This window comes from Phascolarctos cinereus, unplaced genomic scaffold (assembly GCF_003287225.1).
Source record: "Phascolarctos cinereus isolate Bilbo 61053 unplaced genomic scaffold, phaCin_HiC Scaffold_1;HRSCAF=81, whole genome shotgun sequence".
Classification (NCBI taxonomy): Eukaryota; Metazoa; Chordata; class Mammalia; order Diprotodontia; family Phascolarctidae; genus Phascolarctos; species Phascolarctos cinereus.
In genome coordinates this window covers 37,694,740-37,712,015 of record NW_027555514.1, presented here as the reverse complement: position 1 = coordinate 37,712,015, position 17,276 = coordinate 37,694,740, and positions in this window count along the sequence as shown.

Below are 17,276 nucleotides of genomic sequence, written 5' to 3'. Positions count from 1 at the left end.
AGTCAGTAAGACTCGTCTTTCTGAGATCAAATCTGGCCTCAGACACTTACTAGCTGTGTGACCCTGGGCAAGTCACTTCACCCTGTTTGCCTCAGCTCCTCATCTGTAAAATGAGCTGGAAAAGGGAATGGTAAACCATTCCAGTATCTTTGCCAGGAAAACCCCAAATGTGGTGGCAAAGAATCAGCTCAAGATACAACAACAACACACAAATCCTGAGTACACCATTTTTGAACATGCTAGATAGACTTAATGTTTGTTGGATTAATTTGATTATTAAACTGAATTGACTAGATGATCTTTAAGATCCCTTCTAGCTTTAATGGCCGCGAACCTTTGAGTCTAAACATTAATTACAATTCTAGGTATTATTCAGACTCTGTGAATAGTTTATGGAAGAGAAAGGAATTTCTGAATTTTTGATGAGTTCTCAAAGGGGACAAGACTTTCCCAGTCCCAGGTCACAGTTGTTCCTTGCGTCTAAGAAATGTTTTGACCAAAAGTCCCATTACCTCCCCACCACTCCCACATAGATACATCATGAGCTAGGCCATCAGAAGGGCTTGTTCTTTAACAATCTGACTAATGCTGGGAAAAGACTGAAAGCAGGATTAGTTTGGCTTAGTTTGAAGGGCAGAAGAAAAAGGAGGCTTCCAGAAGGAAAAGGAGGCAGGTAATTGTTTGGCCCAAGAGAAGAGGGAAGATTATAAAAACCTAACCTAAGGACGGAAATAGACTTTTCTACAGCAAGAATTAGTAATAGAAGTTCACCATTTCTTATAAAATCTTCTTTCTTGTTCCATGTGTATTGAAAAGTTTGCATCAATGGTTATTAAATTGGTAATTTAAAGTAAAATTTAATGAAAGCCTTTCCGTTTGAAGAAAAATTTATTCGTAGATTATGGGAAAATTTTAAGGAAATCCAAAGTCGTCAGATTGCTTGGCTCAGCTCAATGTCTGCCGAAACCTTAATTTCTTTGAAAAAAACTCTAGGAAATACCACCTTCCTTATGGATAGTCCAGCCTCAGAAATACAAGTCCTAATTAGAGACACCAACAGGGTCTCTGTTCAGGTGAGAAAGCTCCAGGGAGTCTTCCCCAGGGCATGCCTTGTCAGATGACCCCTAGGAGGATGAAGTTGACTCTTGGACCATCCATTACTGGATGCACCTATGGGCTAGGAACAGGTATGAATCCAACCTCATAAGCAGCCCAATCTGAGTGAATTCAAGGGTGGCATATGGAAAGAATTGCTCTATTTCCACAGCAGACAGCTCCGGAGATTTATAGCCTAATTCTCCCAATTTCCAGTGGGATCCATGATTAGAGAACCATACTTGGGAGTCTCTAACAAGGAAGCTTGCAGTTTATTAGTGCTTAGTAGTAGAGTCCTTTCACTACCAGATTTCTAAATTCAACAGCATGCTTGCCTCTGCTGGCACAGGCCCATTATAAAAATTGGCAAGAGGCCCATCAGTATTACAACATCATTCTAAATCTTAACTAACCTTAGGCACACAACTCTAAGAACAGTTCTGTGCAGGTCTATCTTTTACAAGGTCTTTCAGACTGTCTTGTGTACTTTTTTTTTATTATGCCTAAATATGCAGTATCTTTATTTTATTTATTACTGCGGCTTTCTGCAAAGGGAGGCTGTAAAAATTAACAAATGCAATAGCCTGCCATTGAAAATATTTCCCATGTTCATTCTCCCATGAGAGGAATTCACATTGATTTTTTGCAATTCTTATTGTAGTTGAAGATTATAGAAGGAAATTTTACTTTTGAAAAGAAAAAAATTAAGTTTTTTCCCCATAAAAATACTTTGATAACTTATATATAGTTAAAGTCACATGCAAACATGAGTCAAACAAACACCTTTATCATCTTAAAAGATGAAGAGGCTGGGGGAAACCAAGACTCTTAGAAATGCAGAAAAGAAAGGCCTGTCTTTGTCATCTTGGGGGAGTGTGATGATTTTCTGAAAAGATAAAAAGCATTTCTTTGACAGCAAAGAATGTGAAACAGATAGTTTGTATTGATCCTACATCATAATAAACAAGTTTATGTCTGCATGTTCTGTATTTTTCCCTTGTTCTCGTGAAAAATAAAATGTGTTTAAATGAAATAACCATGAGGAAAAATCTCAAGTCAGATGAGGTCAGCCCACTTTGATTGTTAATTAATTGTTTGATCAACATGTATGTATTATTTTTGTTTATGTTCCAGTTCTATTAGTAGGCTAAAAGAAATTAATTTTGCATTTCATTTTTTGCAAACATTGCCATATACCTAAAGCTTTCTACTTATTTCTCAAAATCACAAACTTTCCAAGTTAGAGGAGAACACAGAGATCATCTAGTCCAACCCACACATGACCAGCAATCCCTCCTACAATATCTACCACAAGTGGGATAGCTCCAGTGATGAGGAACTCACTTCTTTACAAGACAGTCCATTCCAGTTTTGGACAGGAATAATTGGAAGGAAGTTCACCTTTACATTGACCTGAAATCTGCCCTTCTAAAACCCCCTTCTGCCCTCTGGAGCCAAACAGACAAATCTGGTCCCTCTTATACATACCAGCCCTTAAGATACCTGAAGACAAGTACAATGTCTCCCCATATTCTCTTCTCCAAGCCATACATGTACAATTCCTTCAACCGGCTCTTGTTGGACATGGTTTTCAGTGTGCTCATCATTCTGGTCACCTGCCTCTGGACAGTTTTTCAAGGCTCTTCCTATAGCATAACACCCAGAACTGACCACAGGATGTCCAACGTGGTCCGATCAGAATGGAGTATGGTGGAACCATGACTTTCTTTGTCACTGGGCTTCTGCAACAGCAGCCTGGTACCACTTTCACTGCTTTGGCAAACATGTTATGCTGTTGAATCATAAGGAGTTTGCAATCCATTAAAAAAAAAACAAACCCAAATCTCTTTCATATGAACTGTTATCTGATTGCTTCTCCCTGATTTGGTACTTGTGATATTTGTGGGAGAAGCCATCACTGATTCTGGGGGTGCATTCCAGTCACACCCACTGCTCCCTGCTTTCCACCACTAGCTTCCCTAGATATATGGTCTACCTTCATTAGAATATATGCTGCTTGAGTGAAGAGACTGTGTTGTTTCCATCTCCAGAGTTTATGCTACTTGACACAAAGTAAGTGCTTTGTTGTGGTGGTGTTGTTGTTGTTGTTGTGTCGTTTCAGTCATGTCTGACTCTCTATGACCCTATTGTGGGGTTTTCTTGGCAAACATACTGGAGTGGTTTGCCATTTCTTCTCCAGTGCCTTCCTTTTATAGGTGAAGGAAGGAAGGAAGGAAGGAAAAAAGCATAGTAAGTACTTAATCAATGCTTTTTCAGTCATTCATTCATCTATAAAATGAGGGTATTGGACTGGATCACCTTTTTTTTTATGACTCAGAAAAAATATGAAATACATTGATGCCCTGTTGGTTGATTAGTCTAGACTTCATTCTGCTAGATGTTCTGTGACTTGACTATATGCCCTTCCTAATATGTAGTGTCCAGAATTGAATACAATCTCCATATGGGGTCTTATTTCAATGGAATATAGTGGGGCTATCACCTCCCTCATTCCAAAAACTATTCCTCTTTTAATACCATCTTGGATTAAATTAGTTTTTAAAGTTTACTCATTTTACTATTGATTCATTGAGTTTACAATCTACTAAATCCCTCAGATCTTTTCAGATGAATAGTCACTGAAAGAAGGACAACTCAATGCTCATCTACTTCCTTTAGATTATGTTCCAGGTTACAAGTTTGGAGGACATTTCTGGGTCCTAATGTTGGTCAGAAATGAATGGACTTCTTTAGGTTGAGATCTTAAACACTTTCTCCTTCCCTTTCCCTCTCCCTCCCTCTGTGAAATGAAGGGACTGGACTAAATGATCTTTACATTCATTTTCACTTATGAGATTATATTCTGTAATTTGTCATATTTATTGCAGTATGGATAGCACATTCAATTAAAAATGAAATTCAAAGTGATAGAATTGCATCTAGTGTTTGAGTGATATGTTGGTTTTAAAGCATTATTAGAATATGGAAAACGTTTTTGAGAGGCAATAATTTTGGAGGCATGAATGCAATGCTGAACTACCCCTGCATAACCATTTTAATATCATATGCTAGGTTGGAAACAGAGATGATCTGGATAAGAACAATAATAACTAATTTATCATAAAATATCTCATTTGTCTCTTCATCATCAGAGGCTCTACCTGGTTTTGTCTCCATGAATATCATGCCTCCCTCAACATAAGCTCATCACCTGAAATCACATGGGAAGTATGAAGAATGACTCAAGTTCTGCTACTCTACACTTCTTCAACTGACCCTCAGTTTTCTCTCTCTCTGATTGGAGGCCTGGAGGGTGGATCCCAAAGCTCCAACCTTCCTGGTAACTCCATTTTCTATCAACTGCTCTACTTGACTTCCACTCCAAGGAAGAACACTTGCCTTCCTTGCCCTGTCCACCGACCTCACATGTGAGATAAGCTGATCACCTGTTATTTCTTTACCAGGTGGATTAACTAAGTTTTTGATACTAAGCATCTTCTTAGCTAGGTGGTGCTGGGCCTGGAGTCAGGAATACCTGAGTTCAAATCTAGCCTTAGACATTTGACCTCAGGCAAGTCACTTAACCTCAGTTTTCTCATCTGTAAAATGAGTTGAAGAAGGAAATGGCAAATTGCTCCAGTCTCTTTGCCAAGAAAACCCCAAATGGGATCATGGAGAGTTGGACGTGACTGAAAAAACGAATGAAATGAATCTTCTCAGCACCCTCAGTTGCCTCTTTCTTCCAATTGAAGGGCTGGAGGTTGGAACACTAAACTTCTCCCAAAGCCTTCCTTTATAGAGGCCTTAACTCTTCATTTTCAATCAGCTACTCTGCGTGGTTTAAACTTAACAAACATCATGACAACACGCACCCCCTTACCACGCCCCCACCTCACCCTCCAGTGCTCTCCCTTTTTTCGGATTCCTTTTGTATATTGTCTTCCCCCAGTACATTGTAAGCTCTTTGAGAGCAGGGTCTGTTTTTGTTTTTCTTATGTGTATCTCTAGGGCTTAGCGGAGTTCCTGACACAGAGTAGGTGCTTAATAAATGTTTGTTGGGGGGCAGCTAGGTGGCGCAGTGGATACAGCACCGGCCCTGAAGTCAGGAGGACCTGAGTTCAAATCCGACCTCAGACCAAACACTTGACACTTACTGGCTGTGTGACCCTGGGCAAGTCACTTAACCCCAACTGCCTAAATAAAATAAAATAAAATGAAATGAAATGAAAATAAATGCTTGTTGGAGTGAATTGAATTTAAATGGGTAGGATAGAGAGGACCGTACCCAGGTATTTGAAGGGCGCTACATGGAGCTGTGGATAGAGTACCAGGCTTGGAGTCAGGAAGATTCATCTTCCTGAGTTTGAATCTGACCTCAGGTGCTACTAGCTGTGTGATCCTAGGCAAGTCACTTAACCCTGTTTATCTTGGTTTCTTCATCTGTAAAATGAAGAGATGCAAAGATGGGGAAAGAAATGGCAAACTACTTCAACATCTCTGCCCAGAAAAACCCAACTGGAGTCATGAAGAGTTGGATGTGATTGAAATGACTGGACAACATGAGCAAGAGGAATTAGACTGAGCCTGCTTTGTCCCAGAGGGTATGGACAAACTGATTTAGGCATAATATATTTCTGTGTGTGTGTTTGTGTGTCATTCCTCAATTGCACGGGTGTTGATTCTAATAACAGCTCATATGTTTTTAGACTCGCAAAGCATTTTCCTCATAAGACTGAAATGCAGGTAGGAAGTATAATTATTCCCATTTTACATATGAGGCAACTGAGGCACAGACAGGTTGACTGATTTGCCCTGGCTCACAAAGCCTGTAACTATCAGAACCAGTCATCAAACCCAGGGCTCCTCATTCAGTGTCCAGAACTTTCTCTGTATCACCCTGCATCTCAGCTGATTGTGAACATTTTGAGCTTTGAGTATTTCCCTTCTTCATTCAATTCAAACTGCTCATTGTGTTATTGTAAGTGGCTAAAGAGCTGACAAGACCTTAGCCTTGACAAGACCAGAGTTCAAATTCTGCCTCTGACCCCTCACTGCCTGTGTGACCCTGGGCAAGTCACTTAGCTTCTCAGAGCTCTAGCACAGTATGCACTTATTAAAGGCTTATTGACTAACTTGACCCTAGGCAACTCTCCCAGGTTATAATTTGCCAAGAAGGTGGCAACCAGCACTGGTAAAATGAGTTTCCTTACCTGGAAGTTCCCTATTCTAATGACATCATAGATCCAGTCTGTATTCTTTTTCTCCCATCCCAAATTCAATTTAATTCAGTTCAATGAGCCTTTATTAAGCCCTTATCTTCACAGTGTGCCAGAGCTACAGAGGACCTACTAGGTCTTTTAATCCAGGTTATGGGGTGTTATCATCTAACATTGTAATTTTCATTACAGATGACTAAATTTGATGATAAGTGTGTATACATTTTAGTTAACATTTATAATGTTTCAAATGGACATCTGTCATTTTACTTGCTAAATAAAATCTTCCTGATGTGGCTTCAATTTCAGAACAGTAATTAAAACAAGATTGTCTGACTTCTAATTTGTATTATGACTGTATTCAGTAAAAACTTCAAACTCCTTTTGCAAATACCCTCCTGATATCAGACACTTCCCCCTCCCCTGCAAGATGATGGGCATGGTTTCCTTTACTTGCTTGTCCCTTTAATACACACCCTGCCATCACTTTATGGACACCTAGAATTTAATGAAATCATCCACAGCCACAGCAAGAGTTTATCACGTTGGACGTTTCCCAGAGATCCAGTGCTGCATGGTGACCTCTAAACTTCATTTGCCCAGGACCATTCATGCAAACCAATTCCTTCCTAGGTATATCTGTGGCTGATACCCAAGGGTTCAATTCTTTGTCCTATGTTGACCTGATAGCAATTTTAGGAACCTGTGGAAAGACAAGCATCATATAAATGTCAAGTGCTATCATTTTTGGTCCTCTCACAGAGGTAACATTCATATACTTGAGAAGGTGGGCTGAGAAGGGACTTAAATTCTCTTTATAGGAATGACCATAACAACTAAATTTGGAAGGACAACATGGAAAGTCACGATTCTGCAGGTGCTATCAAATAGCTCCAGCAGGGCTTGCATTCTGACGTGGGCCCTAAAACCCACACCATGTCTCTGCACCACCATATCTTCTCTAATATGAACATTGCATACATATTTATAAGTGCAGAGAAAGTAAACTTTATTACCACCAACAACATTGTAATAATTCAGGGCACTACATTTTATAGAGCAACTAGAAGCTACAGGATTCAGCAACATAAACGTAACAGGGATATGAGTCTTTGCTATTGTGGCAAGGGTAAACTATAAATCTAGAGCAACTGTATAGATCCCTGAAGAGAGATGAGGCTTACCACATGGGTTTTCTTACGTATCTATGAGTTTGACTGTGAGTCCTTTCTGCATTCTTTGTTGGGTGTAATAAACTTGTTCAGTGTTCTATACCTTGTTAGCTTGATGCTTGCAAGAGAACCAGGGGAACCTATAGGAGAGCTAGATAAAAGTTATATTGTGATGTTTTCAGGGCAATCTCTAGTTGAGGATGTGAACCAAAGAATATGATCATTGAGATGCCTCCAAGATTGAATTTGTGCTCAAGTTCTGAGCAATGGGTTCCATATACATCTTCAATCAATCAACAGGATGGAAATGAAGAACAGCAGGGATGTAACTGAGATGTAGAAGAAGAATTAATGCCTTGGACATATTTCTGGTTGCAGTTGGAGACTGAGGCAGGTGAGGTGGCATAATGGTAAGTGCCCTGGATTTAGAGTCAAAGGACCTGAATCATGTCTCTGCCACTGACAAGCTATGTAACTTTGGTAAGCCTTTTAACCTCACTGAGACTCAGTTTCCTCCTCTGTAAGATGAGGACAAATGATGCTCTCTAAGAAACATTTCAGTACTACTATTCTATGAAGACTCTATGTCTGAATCATAATGCCTGGGGAAGTGTCAATACTGAAAATATTCAACATACTTCTGGGGATCTCAAGGGCTACTTATATATATAGTATGTATGTATGTATGTATGTATGCATATATGTATCCTTTTCTGAATCTCTTGGCCTAGCCTAGTTGCTAGTACTTCCTCCCCCCCACCAACCTCCAAGAGCAAAGAAGGAAATAAGCATCTATTAAGTGCCTACTATGTACCAGATACTGTGCTAAGTGCTTTACAAATATTATCTCATTTGATCCTCACAACAAGCCTGAGAGGTAGGTGGCATTGTTATTCCCATTTTACAGTTGAGGAAACTGAGGCAGAGAGAGTGACTTGCCCAGAATCACCTAGCTGATAAGTGTCTAAGGCCAGATTTGAATTCAATCATCTTCTATTCACTTTGCATATTTTTACATAATATATATATATATATACACATATATATTTTTATATATATACACATTATATATGTGGATATATGCATGTGTATGTATACACATATTGTATATGTGTGTGTATATCCATATCTATGTATCTCTGTTGTCTATCTCTCTCCACTATTAGAATATAAGTGGCAGGGATTGTTTCACTTTTGTCATTATATCCTCAATTCCTGACACATTCTACCATAGTACAGAAAGATTTTTCTCATTAAGCACATGGTAGATGTTTAATAAAAAAATTTTTTTGGATTGATTTTTGAGTATAAGCACCTGATACTCAAGTAATTGTGCTTTGAGGATGAGCACCCTTGGGTGTAAAGGTGCCTGACCAGTTTTCAGACTCATAGTTATGTGAATCAAAAGCCACATTTGCAGTCACTCAGCCTAGGGAGCCATAAGCCCTGTATAATTTAGTATAATATAATGTTCCTTTTTAGAGAGTTTCTAGTAGCATGAAAGAACCACATGCAGTTTCAGAGATGGTGTCAGAGAACAACTGGTCTAGATCAAAATCCTAGCTCAGATGGTTCAACATGTCTCTTTCTCTTTTCTCTACTACCCTCTTTCAGACTGCTTTGGGTATGAAAAACACTCCCACTGGTCTTCTGAAATGCCCAATCATCCAAAAATGCATTTCTCTCTGACTGTGGAATGTGTTTTTGTACTCAGATGGTGTTTGAGTGTGTCTGGGTGTGTCCCATGGCCTGGGAATTTATAACAAAACTTCAAACAAAATATCAATGCCATGCTGTGAAAACCCAATCAGGAAAAAGGCAGAAAGCTATACAGTTTCTTCATGTTGCCCACCAGCTCATTTTTTTCTTTTTTCTTGAGTCGTGACATTTACATGAAATGTGAACTCTGCATCCTCGTACCACGTTGGGGACAGACAGTATGAACTCTCTGTTTGACTGATGAACAGCCCTAAGGCCTCTGAGAAAGATTCTTTGCAAGCTCTCAGGCTAGTTGGTTCATGACTTCTTGGGAGAGGTGGGCAGAGAAGCAATTAAGTGTTCGTGTTTAAAGGCAGTCTTTTCGGGTAGCTGATTTGGAACCAGAGGAAGAGAGAGTATGTGTGACTCAGGAGGATTAAGAGTAAATCAGTAGGAGGTGAGAAAGTCAAAAGGAGGGCTTTTAAAAATGCCAGCAATCTGCCAAGTGGATGATCAAAAGTAGGTTATAAATATCTAAAGGAACAATGAATTCATTTAGGGGAGTTATTTTATAGAAAAAAGATGAGTCATCGAGCATAGGAAGAGTATGGGATTTGGAGTCAGAGGCCTTGGGTTTGAATCCTAGGTCCACTTGCCAGGTAATTTTGGGCCAACCCTCAGTTTGCCCATCTATAAAATGAAGGGGTTAAACTAGATGACCTCTAAGGTCCCTTCTGTCTCAAAATCTTTGATGCTATGAATATTCTATTTGATTTCAGTAGGGGAAAATAGAAACACAAAAATGTTGTATTGACTTCTATGGGGAAGTAAAATTTCTGACTGATTGGTGCTTATCCCTTTTAAACGCTAATACTTTTTTTTAAAAAATCATTCTTTTAATTCAGTAAACATTTGTGAAGTGCAAGAGATTGTACTAAGATAAAAATTATATAGTATTCATCCTTCCTAAAGTATATATACCACTGGAGCAATAGAAACCTTTCTAAAATGTCATTTACTTAGTAAACAGAGTTGTCTGAGTATAACCTTGATAGCCTGGAGTCATGGTGAACAGCTATCATTGTGCCGTGTTGTCATAGATGATGCCCTCAGAGTCTATTGTGGCATATGGGACTATCTGTCTCTACACTCAATGAGCTCCTGCTGCTGGACTTTGAGAGTCTGATTGTTTTTCTTGTATCCTCCTTTGCTGTGAGCTACTACCTCTTCCAGCATTGTGCCTCACTGTGACACTCCAGTCAGGAAAATGATGGAAAGCTTCCTGGATTGGGCCAATTTCTAGCAGCCTACTTTTCTTGCCTCCTGATACTCTTCAGATTCAAAGCAGCAGAAAACAAGCTTACCAGAACCATCTCTAAAACGAGAGGCAGGAGGCTCCAGGTGAGGACCTGAGTACTAAGGTGATTGGGTGGATTTTGATCAGGCTTTCTTTTAGGTTCTAGTCTCCCTTTTTAAACCTTCTTTCAGATTCTCAGATGTGCTCTAAGTGGCTGAGACTGCTAAAAACTTACATGCCAGAAAAATGGAGAGTAACTGCAGTGTAAGGGAATGTTTCTTGCATGTTTAGAAAGTACCTCTTACAAAATAGTGCGTGGCCTACAATGACCAAAATTCCCATTGGGTCTAGAGAATGAAAATCAAAGGGTAATATTTGTACTTGCTTCACTTCATTTATTTGCATGTTTGTTTATTCATTTATTTATCTGGTTAGCTATCTATCTAGTCTATCTATATCTATCATCTATCTTGTCTATCTATTTATCTTTTATCTCTCTTGTCCATCTATCCTTTATCTATCTTGTCTATCATCTACTTGTCTATTATCTATCTTTTGTCTATCTATCAATCTTGTCTGTCTGTCTGTGTCTGTGTCTGCCTATCTATCTATCATCTACCTTGTCTATCTGTCTGTCTATCTAGTCTATCATCTACCTTGTCTGTCTATCAATCTATCTATCTTATCTATCATCTATCCGTCTATGTTGTCTGTCTATCTGTCTATCTATTTATAGTAAGGAAAGCTCTCTGTAGGATGCAGTTACATCTTTTGGATGGCATGCTGTTATTTTCTCTCAAGTGGGAAACATTTCCCCTGGCAGTCAGATGGCCTGGTGATCCAATCAGTGTCTTCCAAATCTAACTACCATAATCTAGCCTATTATTAGTGCTAAATCTGGAATAATTCCAACTTTACATTGACTAACCACTTCACTTTCAGTATAAACAGGTCTTGTGGATTATAGCTTAAAAATGAATTTATAACTAATCTTACTGCTGTGCTTTTTTGAATTATGATCACCTCTGAAATAAAGCTTTTTAAATAAAGACACAAATTATTATAGAGGACTTTAAGAATAACCCTGAATTTGCCCATTTAAAAACGAGTAAAGTAAAATGGATTAAATGTTAGTATTGTGCTCCAAATTATGTCGTATAGAATTTCATCAAGCCTAGTACACCTCAAATATTTTAAAACTTACATATCCTGAGATAGGGGCACTTAGGTGGAGAAGTGGATAGAGTACCAGGCCTGGAGTAAGGAACACTTCCTCTTTCTGAGTTCAAATCTGCCCTCAGACACTTACTGCTATGTGAACTTGGGCAAGTCATTTAACCCTGTTTGCCTCAGTTTCCTTATCTGTAAAATAAGATGAAGAAGGAAATGGTAAAACCACTCCAGTACACTCCCAACAAAACCCCAAATGGGTCAAGAAGAGTTGGACAGAACTGAAAAATGACTGAACGACAATAGCAATCCTGAGCTAACCTAATTAATAACATCCCACGTTTCTACCAGTCAAACTTCCATCAAGTTTAACTGCATGAATAGTTTCTCGAATTTGCTCCCTCCTTATCTGCCTCAAGGACTTACTGGGTTCTTCAAAGGCTCAAAAAAGGTGTCATGTCCTGTAGAAAGTCTATCCTGATCTTCCCTTTTGCTCATGCCTCCCCCTAGAAAGTATATTGTATTTACTTTAATTTTTTTGAGTACATGTGATTTTTCCACCAGTAGAATATAAGCTCTTGGAGGGCATGGACTAGTCTCTGTTTTTTGTCTTTGCCTACATAACACCAAGTACAAGTTTAGTCACAGAGGAGGAACTCAATAAGTGTTTGTTAAATGAATGAACAGAGCTATTAACTTTGAGAGAAAAGGGCTATGAGTTATGAATTGTGAGGGGAGAATTGATCAGGGCTTCTCCGACCAATAGAATTCCCTGATCCACTTGTTGAACTTAAGGATATTAAACTCTGAATGATTTATTTTCACATGAAAGGGCAAGGAAACTAGGATGGCAGTATTGACAGACAATAGATTTACTCAAGGGCAAGGATAGCTTTTGTGCCTTTTAGCCACCCACTCATCTAGGTTCTGGAGAGCCTGAAAGTTTAAAAATTGAGAAAGGTCTGCTTGAGGAAGAACTCAACTCTTAAGGATGCTTTCAGCTCCTGAGGATTTCTTCGCTCCTCTTTACTTGGTGGGAGCAGCGGGAGAGAGGCGGGGAGGGAAAGGATTTCTCTAACTTTAGCACCTTGCAATGGAAGCACAAGGCCATATGTGACATGTGCTTGTATGCAGCCTGAGAGGAATTTAAGACCATGGCTTACATAGCCATGAAACAGAAAGAATATTCAACAAGTATACTCTAGCACTCAGTTCGGATGGTTGGAGTTCCCCATGCCTCCCTATTCTAGTTAATACTGCGGGATCTGGTGTTCAGGGTATTCCGACATCAGCAAAGTCTGAAGGGCTCCAAATCCATATGGTGAGCCCTTTTATGCCTTTGGATGACCAGAAAGCTATGTCAACACAGCCAAAGGCTACTAGGAAGCTGAACCAGGAGGGGTGTAGCTTGACCCTTTGCTCCCTGGCTGATCAAATCCTAAAGCAGCTTTATTGTCTTTGAGAAAATTAGCCTAACCTTGTTTCAGGTGGGGTGGGGAGGAAGGGATGGAAAATCCTGGCAGGTAGATAGCGGTTCTGTCACTGAGAAATTAATCGGTAGGTATGAATTAGCACATACTTTACTCTAGAATGAAGCTTCCCAGAGTTATAGCCCTTTCATTTGGGATTCTATGTGAAATTAGCCTTTCTGATTTAAATAGCTTTTTATTTGTTTTGAGTGAGGGCTGGGGAGCTGCTACAAGCTGTTATCCTAAGTGACCGGGAGGAAGGAAATGAAAGGGAGGGAAGAAACGGAAGCAGCAGAATTGCCAGCTGTAAAGCAATCTCTCTGGAGCCTACAACAGTGCTCATCTCAGTAAGCCCTGAAGGCATCACTGTCTGATGGCTCGTGTTCACAATGGTGACCCCAAGTCAGCAAGAAAAGGTCAAATGGTGTTCAGATACTGCTTAAAACAGCAAGAAATGTGAAAATAGACTCTTTAAAAAAGATTTCTATTAAAACTTACCTTTTTAAAAAAGAGTTTTGTCATTTAAAGAAAAAAGCTTCAGTTATCAGAAGTCAGGTTATTAGATTTACATTGGTCCCTGCCTCAACTGCCTAAATACACAGCTGCTGGCCAGCTACTGGCTAGGACACCATTGATATTACAGGAGTGACTTGTCCTCCTCCAGATTTTCCAATCACTTTTTACCTCTCTACAAGCACTTGCCACTTTCTTTCCACCTATAACATATTACATAGCACTTCATTAGTGAGCAGAGCTGTCAAACTTGCAAGCTCACAAACCTCTAGAGTAAGGCCAGTACCAGATTAAAACATATTTGGCAAATGTTTAATAAAATAAATAAAAATATACTATGACCTAAATAATGTTAAACTGTGGTTTTCTAAGTCAATATGTGGTCTGCAGTGATCCATTTCTTTCCCTTTTTTGAGCCAATCAGGGTTAAGTGACTTATCCAGGGTCACACAGCCAATAAAGCGTCTGAAGTCAGATTTGAACCGACTCCAAGGCTGGTGCTCTATCTACTGCGCCACCCAGCTCTTCTCCCTCCTCCGCCCCCGATCCATTTCTATTTGGGTTTGCTTGCCCCCACTGTTTGTTCTTCGTTCTTGAAGAGGACCATGATATCAGGGAGGTGATGCCATGACATGCAAGAGAACTCACGGTAAAGTAAATTCCCTCTACCGGTGCAGAGCAGCAGCTGTTCTGCAATTCTTAAGTCTTAGAGGGTGGCCTGGGGCACTGAATGTGATTCACCCAGAGTCTCACAGCTGGCATGTTTCTGCAACAGCCTTACTCCATCCAAGACCAGCCTTCTCTACTGTGTGTCTTGTTGCCTCTCATGACATGTATGCACACTCTATAGTGACTGGTAATATATGCTTCTCATGATATGTAGAGCAATCCATATTATATTACCTACTTCTATATATCTAGATAGCTATCTAACCTCCTTTACTTGATTATGATGTTCTTAATAAGAATAACTAGTATTTATATGGTGCTTTAAGATTTGCAAAGTGTTTCACAAATATTGTCTCATTTTATTCTCACTGTGAATCCCAGAGGTTAGGTGCTATTATTAACCTCATTTTATAGATGAGGAAATGGAGGTAAACAGAGGTTAAATGACTTGCCCAGGCTCACACAGCTAGTAAGTGTCTGAGACAGGATTTGCACTCAGGTCTTTTGAATTCCAAAACCTGAGTTCTAGCCATTGTGCCACCTAGACTCTTTAGGCAGGAGACTATTTATTATTCATCCTTTTAGTCTTTGCATGGCACGCCCCTCCCAAACATTCAAAAATGTTTGTTATGTGAACAAATGAATGAAGACTGTATTGCATCCTATGAAGACTCCGTAATGAGAATCACTGTTCCATTGATTCCAACCACTTGGAGAGAGGATAGTCTCACTTACTGGAAAGTCTTAATTATAGAATAATATTAAAGCTATCCAATTAAGATGATAAGATCATAGCTCTAGAGCCAGAAGGACCCTATCTAGCCTAATTCCCTCCTTTTACGGACAAAGAAAGGGAGTGTTAGAAATAAGCTTGACACCAAAAATTTAGTATCAAGAAAATTTATTACAGAGAAAGTCCAGAGGATTTAGACATTTCTGGCCAGAAGCGGGCTCCACCCCTCTTCAGGAGGGGTGGGCCCTGAGTGCAAGGGCAAGTGTGCTTTTATGCAGTTGAATTCTGCATGAAACCTCCCAGGCCAGGATTGGTCCATCCCTTCCCAGGTTACACCTTTCCTTACATGTTTCTCCTTGATATGCTCAAGTATGTGTCCCCTCCCTCGGTCATACGTCCCATGACTCGTTAATGGGGCTCTAATTTTATGCGGGGTGAGTCAGATAATAGTAATGAAGCTCATTAAGCAGGTGCACTAACATTTTTCAGGTGTCCTCAGGTTGACCCTAACTGGTCTGAGCTGGCTCGACCCTTATCTTGATTTTGGGGTCTCTATGGAACCATCAGCTTACTTTTTATTGGCTCAGCCCGAGTCCACCTGCAGTGTACTACTTCCTGGAGCTGTTGTTCTTTACATCTCTGCACCATTCTACCTGTGGAAACTTAAGCCCTTCTAACTCTAACAGGAGGTTAAATGATTTGTCCAAGATCATAAAAGTTTGTTTCAAAGATATACATTAAAATGAATTCCCACGTAGACAGACTTAGCTTGACACAACCTTTTTTCTTTTTTTGAGGTGGGCTAAACAGAACACATACAATCAGAGACGTCACCTTGCTGACAAGGTCCACATGGTCAAAGCTCTGGTTTTTCCAGTAGCAATGTAGGGCTGTGAGAGTTGGACTAAAAGGAAAGCTGAGTGCCAGAGAACTGATGCTTTCAAATTATGATGCTGGAGTACACTTTTGAGGGTCCTTTGGAAAGCAAGGAGATCAAATCATTTGATAGTTACAGAAATTAATTCAGGCTACTCACTGGAAGGTCAAATACTGAAGCTGAAGCTTAAATACTTTGGCCACATAATAAGAATATGAGACTCATTGGAAAAGACCCTGCAGTTAGGAAATACTGAAGGCAAAAGGAGGAGAAGGGGACGGAAGATGATGGGATGGACAGAGTGTCATGGAAGAAATGAACATGAGCATGGACAGACTTTGAGAGATAGTAGATGATAGAAGGGCCTGGCATGCTTTGGTCCATGGGGTCACAAAGAGTCAGATATGACTGAAATGACTGAACAATAACAAAAAATTTTGGCTCCGGGGCTATCAATGTGGCCCTGTCAGAACTTCTGCGGGTCTTGGTTTCTTTATCTATAAAGCAGGAATACTGGACTTGATGAAGTGGAAAGTCACTCCAGCTCTACTATACTTTGTTCCTAATTGAAGTAGAATGACAGAGCAATCACTTAAGGAGCTCAAAAAGACATTAATGCCCCATAGCTATTGAATCCTAATCTGGACTTTGATTTGAAATGTGAACTCCACCCCTGGTTTTTAATGAAATCTGATTTTCAGTAATGCCATGGAAATCCCCCAAAGTTAGTAATATGGGCTTAAAAAAATCAGAACAGGACTAAAAATCAATTTAAGTATTGTGAAATTTTTTTGATCAATAGTGAAGTGCAGTATAAAATATCCTTTCCTTTCAGTTGAAAGGTATTTGGCTGGGATTTTTGCATCTTTTCTAATTATTGTAATTTGTGTTATACTGAGCATAATCTGTATTCAGCTTTGACTTTTTATATGTAATTAGAGGCTGATTTTGTGATAATGATGATGACACATATGAAGATTAAGGGAGTAAGTTAACAGAAGGATTGGTAGTGCTGGGGACATGGAATTCTGTAAGAATGCAGACAGGGGAAGAAGCTAGGATCAGGAGACTCCAGGAAAGACTGGAAGGGTAGGGGTCAGGAATAGGAGAGGGCCCAACCTAGGAAATATTCAGAAATCTAGATGAAGACAAAATCAACTGTCACAAGTCAAGGTGTGGGATCTGAATTTAGATCACAGTTGGGAAAATGAAATCAGGGCTTATCAGAGGTCAGGTGTAGCAGTAGGTCTGAAATAAAACAGACAGATGGTAAGAATATAGAAGGTTAAGCCAAGATACAGGATCTTATCATCATAGATTAAGAGCTGGAAAGAATTTTAGAAATAATCTAATCCAAACCCCTCATT